Raw genomic sequence first — 8,793 nt, forward strand, 5'->3', positions numbered from 1 at the left:
TGAGAAGAGAAGATTGAGGGGAGACATGATAGCACTCTTCAAATACTTAAAAGGTTGTCATACAGAGGAGGGCCAGGATCTCTTCTCGATCCTCCCAGAGTGCAGGACACGGAATAATGGGCTCAAGTTAAAGGAAGCCAGATTCCAGCTGGACATCAGGAAAAACTTCCTGACTGTTAGAGCAGTGCGACAATGGAATCAGTTACCTAGGGAGGTTGTGGGCTCTCCCACACTAGAGTCGTTCAAGAGGCAGCTGGACAACCATCTGTCAGGGATGCTTTAGGGTGGATTCCTGCATTGAGCAGGGGGTTGGACTCGATGGCCTTGTAGGCCCCTTCCAACTCTGCTATTCTATGATTCTATGATATAGATTTCAAGAACAAACTGTATTCCAGGGTTGGACCTCTAGAGCAGGTTTGTGGGATGCTCAGTGAGGTTAGGGGCAGAAGTCTGCTCACAAGATATAGTATTTAGCCCATTATTTGATCATCTGAAAGTGGCCTATGAGATACAGAAAAAGGGGACACAGAAAATGTGGATCAATACGCCACAGTATAAAATATAGCTATAAGGAGAACAAGAAGTAACAGAAACATAGCTAAGGTAGCTGAAGAGGTTAGTACATCCCAATGTGTTCTGGGGAAAAAAATCAGTTTATCAAAGTAAATATGTTTGTACGTCTATCAAGCGAAATGTGTTTATACTCCACAGTAAAAACAGCTTAAAGAAAAGGCACTGCTTTAGTGAGTTATCATATAAGAAGTTTTGCCATCAATTTTTACTAAGAAGTACATATTAAGGAGCACCAGTCTGTTGCACACTTTTTTTTGCTTTTGTTTCTTGCCACTATGAGATCCTTTTTTATATTATGTCTGTCATTTGTCCTGAATTTGGAATGGGATGCATCCATAAGGGATGGGTGTTAATCTTGCCATCTGACATGTCTAAAATAAAGATGAAAAATCAGGTCAAAGAATTAGCAATAACAACAACAGCAACATGACGGAAACCTGGATGAACCAAAATAAAGACATATAGGTGGATGATCCAGGAACCTAAATTGTGGTGTGAAATCTGGTCACTGATAACAGTCACAAGGTAGCAAATCCAATACTTAGATTAGCTTGCACAAGCTATTGCATAAGCCATTGTACAAGCTGTTCTGCAAAGCATTTCACAAGGTATTGCACAACTCATTACAACCTCATTAGACTGTTGCGTTAGTTGTCCTAGTTCTGGCAGTGGTTGTGCACATAATAGGACTTACTTCTGTGACATGCATAGGATTGCAATGTTGATCTAGTGAGTAGCATATGCTATGTCAAAGAGCGGAGAATGGCCTGTATTTTGGTAGAATAAATCAAGATCTATTATTTGAAAAACGCAAACAGCATGTTGTTTATTTAGAAGCTAACATATGTGCTTCTATTTCTGATAATGGAGACAAGAATTTTGCCTGGAGGCATTACTTTTTCTAGTTTCCTTCCAATTATTTGAGAGCTGGTTACCTTTTGCAAAATCATCTAAGAAGGTGGGATGTTGCATTGTATTGGAACAACAAGCTGTGAAATTATCAGCAGACAGACGCAAATAGAACAACACTCATGGCATGTTTTAAGTGTATTGCAACCTCAACTGAGCATCTAGTGTGTGAAACACATTTTTCTATGAGTATGGCTGTAAAATTTGTCCCACAAGCTTGAGAGAGAGAGAGAGAAGTGTGAGGTTATTTTTAAAAGGAGATGTTCAGAGCAGCTACTGAAGCTTTTAAAACCATGTGCCCATCACTTTGCTGAAGGCTATCTTTTAGTGAAATGTGATTGGCTCCCTTAAAAATTCACCCCAGGAGAAAGTGCCATTGTCAGTGGGATCCTTATATAGTAGTATTTTAAAATCAACATCTGTGTCTTGCTGCCAGGACTTTTTCTTTCACAAGCCTTTCTTTTTCTTCCACACCCATATAAATTCATTGGAATGCAGGGAGGGGGGAAGTCTTCCACTGACTCATTAGAGTCTGCCATGTAATTATCAGCAATTAAAAAAAAATGCTACTGTCCTGAACCACCATGTGCCTTTTGGCATACTCTGAAAAATTACAAATTGAGTCCTTGGAACAAAAGTGTAATACAAATCTCCAAAGCTTCCCTGAAATCAGAACAGACCATTTTTAAAAATAGTACTATGGGGGGAAATACTGTGCATGAATTTCCCAAATGCTGAAAGATCCATGGGAATTCACCACTAATAAAGCTGATCAGAGTTTCTAGCAATGTTATAAGATGGGCACTAAACAGCTTCATTCTGATAGGATCGCCTGATACTCTTGCTGTGGTGGTGGTGGTGGTGGTGGTGGTGGGACACCCAACTTTCTGCCATCATAACTTGTTGAGTCTTCCATATAATACCAATGATTGTTGAAAGAAAGTACAGGTGAACTCAGAGCCAATGACATGCCAGGCCTAGTTACAGGAGTGCTTCTGATCAGATTCCACTGCTTTGCAGTACAGGAAATTCTTTCCTTACTTTTCAGTTTTCAGCCAAGACACTTATTTTAACTCCCAGACTTAGAGCCAATTATATAGTCAGCAGAATCAAATGGTAACGCTTTTCCTTAACATATATGAACACACGAAGCTGCTTTATACTGAATCAGACAATTAGTCCATGTAGTGCAATAATGCCTGCACTGACCAGCAGCAGCTCAGGTTGTAGGTGCCTCTGGGTGCATCTTTCACAACAATATCTGGAGATGTTGAGGACTGAACCTGGTACCTTCTGTATCCATTTGCAGAAGATTGCAAGAGACAAACACCTTATCTCCCTAGACATGGTTTCTCCCAGTTTGTACTACAAGCTGCAGATGGAGACTACAGGCTTAAATTCTTCACGCGGGGGTGGGGGTGGTGAGACCCCTTCCATGTAGAAAAGTAGCATGCTAGGAGAAGAGTTCAGTCTTGCCTTCTCCTCAACACACTATATTTTTGTATGTCCGGAGGTTTGTTTGGTGGGGGAAGCATTCAGACATGTATGTCTCTATTAGCAATGAGAATTGGTAAAACCATGGGGATGCTTCAATGGCTGTTTCTGTTGATGTGTGCAAACTGGTCCTGAGCTTCTAAATCAGAATGGCAGAGTGTATTTTTCTAAATTGGTCCCCAAATTTCAGAAATGTTCGGTATGGCCAGCATTGGCATTTCTTTGCTAATGATCCAAGGTCCCAAATCAATAATGTGGGCATTTCTTGATCATTTTTTTTTTTAAAAAAATTAATTGTAAATTGTAAACTTACCTCTTGTGAGAGTGAAATATATAACTAAGGATGCAAACCTACATACATTTAATTGGAAATAGATTCCATAGCATTCATGTCTCAATAAACATGCATACGATTGAGCTGGAGGTATATGAAAAAGACATTTGGAAATTGTTCCCCCCACCCCCCGTTGCCCTTTTAATCTGCCTTTATGTCCCTTAAGTGTTAGACTGATTTTTTAAAAAACTCTTCTAAGCTAAACAAATAAAGATTATTATAAAAAGCTGTAAGTAAAATGTCACAAAGCTTTACTCTATACTAGCATAAAAAACCCTATTCCATGCAGCTGCCAAGCTTTCATAAGTCATGTTAGAGGCAAATCCTTCTAGGATAGATCAGATGTGGCAACTCATAATTGTTCTCATATGACATATCTATATACTAATAATGATCCATTATTAAAATTGGGGACATTAATAAGACATATTTTTGATCCATCATCATTAACAGTTATAGACAAAATTACTCTGGCATGCGGATAATGGGTTTTGTAAAATAAACAGCAGCTACAATTCATGACAGTGTTTGGTGTGCTTAGTACTTCCTAGCATTTAACTCAGTGGGCTTAAGACTGCATAAGTGCATTGGATTGTGGCCTGCATCTATACATACATTTCTTAATATAAATTAGGGGTGTGCACGGACCCCCCGCTCCGCTTCACTTGCAGATCTGCCATTTTCCGGATCGGGCCGCTCCGCCCCGCCCCCGCTCCGCCCACTTCCGCTCCGCTCCGCCCGGAGCTCCGGATCCGGATCCGGAGCTCCGTTTCCCACCCCCCATAGGCTTGCATTGAAAGCTAAAAAATTATACAACTTTTTTTCTGTTCAAGTTAGAAACCTCATGTTTGGCACCATGACACCTCATGGGGATATACACATGCACGCCAAGTTTCAAAGCAATCCCATCATCCCCTGATTTTTGGCGAATTTTTGAAAATCGGGCACCCCACACACAACATCCCTGCGAGGTGGGCAGGGGAGGAGGGAGGGAAGGCAGGCAGGCATGCAGCTGGCATTTCTGGGGGCATAAGGAAGTGAGCCAAGGATAAGCCAGTAATGCATATAAAATGGAATAAATCAATAAATAAACAAAGGAGGGGTGGAATTAAAAGCAGCAGTGTTGCTCAATAAACAGCAAGAAGAATTTTTTTAAAAAGGCTATATCTGTCTTTTACCAGCAATAGGGGGACGTGCCCGGGGGAGGGGGAAGTAGCTGCCAGTTCAAGACACTGACAGCCACCAACAGCTCTGAGAAGAAGTAAAACGCTCACTTCAACTCATAACAGGCATTGCTCCACCACTGAAAAGTGACCATTCACTTCAACTCATGATAGGCATTGCTCCACCGTTTTACTCTCTTTGGAAGGCTCTAATGGCCTTCCAGTGCAGGAGAGAGTGGGGGCACGTCCACGATGAGATGCCCTAGGGGAGCTCATCCCCTTGCACCACATCTATTCAGTTGTTCACCAAGGTTAGGGTGGGGAGCAGTGCTGTGTTTCTATCTCTTATTCTTGGCTTAGTATATGATTTCAGGTTGTGTTTGTGCATTTGGTGGGGCTACTGTGTTAAAAAACACGGGGAAAAGCCCGTTCAGATGAAGAAAGAGAAGTTTCCCAGAATCCCAAGTTACCTGTTTTGCCTATGCCCTCCTCCAACTTTGGGATCATCATGACCGGGAGCTGACTCTGCCCCTCAGCCCTTTGAAAAAGGTATTTTTCCCGCCGATTTTTTAAAAACTTCTAGCGCGCGACCCGTACGACGCAGAAAGTTGAGAGTAGTCTCAAAATGACCCCCATCCACGACTCTCTGTGCACAAGAATTTTCAGAACGATAGCTTAAACCCCCCCCCAGTTATCCCCGATTCTTTCCCTCAATGCAATCCTATGGGTGAAAAGCCGAAAACGCCGTTTGAGCCGCGCGGTTGACCCAATTTTCACAAAAATATAGCACGCGACCCAGACAACGCAGAGAGGTGAGAGTGGTCTCAAAATGATCCCCATCCACGACTCTCTGAGCACAAGAATTTCTAGAACGATAGCTTCAAAAACAACCTAGTTATGCGCGATTATTTGCCGCAATGCAATCCTATGGCGAAATGTTTTCAAGATGGCGACCGGAGCGCTCCGCCTGAACTAGGAGCTCCAAAAAATGGGCGCTTCTCTTCGCCTTGCTTCTAGGGGGTCCGCGGTCCGCTCCTACTCCGCCTCTGGGTAAGGCGGAGCAGGCCAATCCGCTACTGCTTCTACGCTCCTAATCGGAGCGGATCACACCCCTAATATAAATGATATCTAAGAGAGCAATCCTATGGGTCCTAGACAGTGGACTGGTTTGCATGACCATTGTGGGCTAAAAAAGCCATGGTAGTTTGTTTAAATTGTGTCATGTGCCAAGTACCATTTTTCTAATCACCTGCCTGGGTGCAGCTTGTTGTGTTGTCCAAACCTGGGCAGTGTGGCTTGCTGGAGGGGGAAACAACCCTCAAATAACCCAACAAGAGGCCTTATTGAAGGGTTGTTTCCCTCTCCAATAAGCTATGCCATCCAGTTAGGTCTACATGACAAGCTGCGCCTAGGCGGATGATTAGGCAAATGGTGCCTGGCACGTGCTGTGACTTAATCTACGGAGATCACGCAGACCTAGTCAGTGTCTGAGAGCTGCATCAGACGAGCGTTTTAATGCACACTCATTGGTGGGCACTCATGGATTTTTGCGGGTTCCCTCTCATGACGTCATCTGCCTCCTGCATGCCTCCAATCCCTTCTGGCCTTCCTTGTGCCACGAAAATAAACCACCCAGAAAGTCCGGCATATTTTTTAAAACAGAAATTGACGCTATCTCCTGCTGTGTGCAGGAGAAGCCGCACAATCAGAACAGCCCACTGAATGGGCCAGGTGCACGCTGTTGACTTCATCTTTTGAAAGAGGAAGTAGCAAGCAATGAAAGCGGGGGTGGAGAAGCGAGGGTAGGGAAGCCTGATTGCCCCCCCCCATCTGATGGAGCTCTGAGGGGCCATGGAATGCTACAGGTTTCCCCTTCCAAACCTGTAGACAGAGCTACAATTTTGAGTGGGAAATCTATGCACACAGTACAGAAAGCTCCTTGGCTTCTTCCTGTCCCAAGGTTGGAGCTCCACCATCAGGAAGAGGAAGGTGAGGGAGGGATGAGTGGTGCTGGTGGGCAGGAATGGGAGGGGAAAGAAGAGGTCATGGATCCACCAGATCCAATGGCTTCTCACTTCCCATCCTCACCACTGGCAAGATGAGTTACATGAGCTCAGAAGTCCATCTAATGTTAAATGCATTTTTGGAGGAACAGCAGGTGAAAAAGCCTCTGCCATTTGTCTTGCCAGCAGGACCATGGATGCAGGAGGGCTCCAAGAACACTTTAAAACTGCATAATTAACAAAAAGGATGGTACATAGGTTTAAAATATTTTTCTTCTATTCAGTATGTGTGCTTTTTCAGTACAGATTCTGTTCCATTCTTGGGTCATCTTTGGGGAATCTTTAGTAAAGTGGCAGTTCAGGAAATGCAAAAGATGATTTACTGTCCTTACTCCTTCCATAAAATGAATGAATCACAAGAATAGGGTGGGGTAGATGGTTTTTATCAAAAATACCTGAAAGGAAACCACAAAGAGGACAACAAATCCGTATATTCATCCTCCTATTTTCTTTTGTAATTTTACTTTCACACTCCTACTCATGCGTGGGTCCTACAACACCCGATGCTCCTTCTCTTTTTTGTATTCACACAGAAACTGGAATTGTGAAAACTGGACAGTGTCCTATATCCACCTCATTTGTGTCCAACTCAAAACCAACAACACAAGGGTTCTTCTAAAATGATTTTAGTTAGATTAGTGTTTAATAGAGGTATACAGTGTGAGAGACTGGAGCTGAAATATAGCTAGCTGTTAGATATGTTACAAACTTCCTCTCAGATTACCTGGAAAATATTTGTAATTTTAAGTGAAACCATAAGAGCTTTGAAATAGTATTCAGACTTAAAATTACCAGAGAGTTACTGTACTGCAGCACAATTGCTAAGAGGCTGAGCTGTGGTTCTTGGTTATGTCATGAACTGTTGTTGAAGAGCCAGTTCGATCACCTCTGTGTGTGTGTGTCTGTGTCCTCATGGATATCTAAAATGATCAAGGGGCGGGAGCGTCTCCCCTAGTATGAGGGAAGATTACAACAGCTGGGATGGTTTAGCTTGGTGCGGGGGGGGCGGGTAAGAGACGAAAAGAGACATGATAGAACTGTACAAAATTATACATGGCGTGGAGAATGTGGATAGGGAGGCACTTGAAGTTGATTACTGGGAGATTCAGGACAGATAAAAGGAAGTACTCTTTCAAATAGCACCTAATTAAACTATGGAATTTGCTACCACAAGATGGCCACCAATTTGGATGGCTTGAAAAGGGGGCTGGATAAATTCCTGTAGGAGAAGGCTATCAATGTCTACTAGTCCTGATAGATATGCACTACCTCCAGTATCAGAGGCAGTAAGTCTATACATACCAGTTGCTGGGGAACATGGATGGGAGGGTGCTTTTGCACTGTGTCCTGCTTGTGGGTCCCTGGCCAACAGCTGGTTGGCCACTCTGTGAACAGCGTGCTGGACTAAATGGACCCTTGGTCTGATCCATCATGGCTCTTCTTATGTTTTGTATGTCATCTATCTTAGAAAGACTTGGTATTCTCCAGACATTTCTGGAAGTGGCTGCATAAGTGGATATCAAGTTATAGAGTTCTCACCAAGTTCGCTAGCAAACTAAATCAAAGGGGAAAGCCCTTTGGCTGTGAAGCTATTGTGACACTCTGGAAAACCAAACCCTCTTCCAATCCCAATGTAATCACGCCTTACTGTACACCTGTTGAATTAGCTAGGAGAGCCCTAAGAATTAAATGTCACCATTTGGGAAGCAATTGAGAATTCCACCATACAGGGAGAACAATACAGGGAATGTTCTGACACCCATGAGCACCCATTAAGGTTTGTACTTTACACCCAAAAGATGCACATCGCTCCCTTTTGCACTCCACTCATGTTTGCACTCAAAACTCATGGTGGTGGTGGGGAAACCTGTTATGAATCTAGGGTTGCCTACAAAGAACTGACCCCTAGAGGTCACTGGAGATGTCACTCAGCTAGTCTACTTTCCCCAGTATTTGTAGAGAACAGTAGGACTCTTTTCTTTATATCCTTGCCTTTGTACTTCAGATCCAGCATCTGGGGCTGACATGCCCAAAACAGAACACGGGTAGTTAAATATTAGACACATATATTTATTTATGGAACATAATATCCAGAACAAGCAGTCAAATAATAATAAATAATGGTTCTAATAACCCCACCTAAATTCTTTGATCTTTCCAATTGCACTCCCTGTCTTCAAACCAGCTAACCTGGTTAGTTCCCACTTTGAACTTGGTAAACTTTTTCCATCCTAATCCCATTGACTCTCTGTCTTCT

This window comes from Elgaria multicarinata, chromosome 5, assembly GCF_023053635.1.
Source record: "Elgaria multicarinata webbii isolate HBS135686 ecotype San Diego chromosome 5, rElgMul1.1.pri, whole genome shotgun sequence".
In the NCBI taxonomy this organism is placed as follows: domain Eukaryota; kingdom Metazoa; phylum Chordata; class Lepidosauria; order Squamata; family Anguidae; genus Elgaria; species Elgaria multicarinata.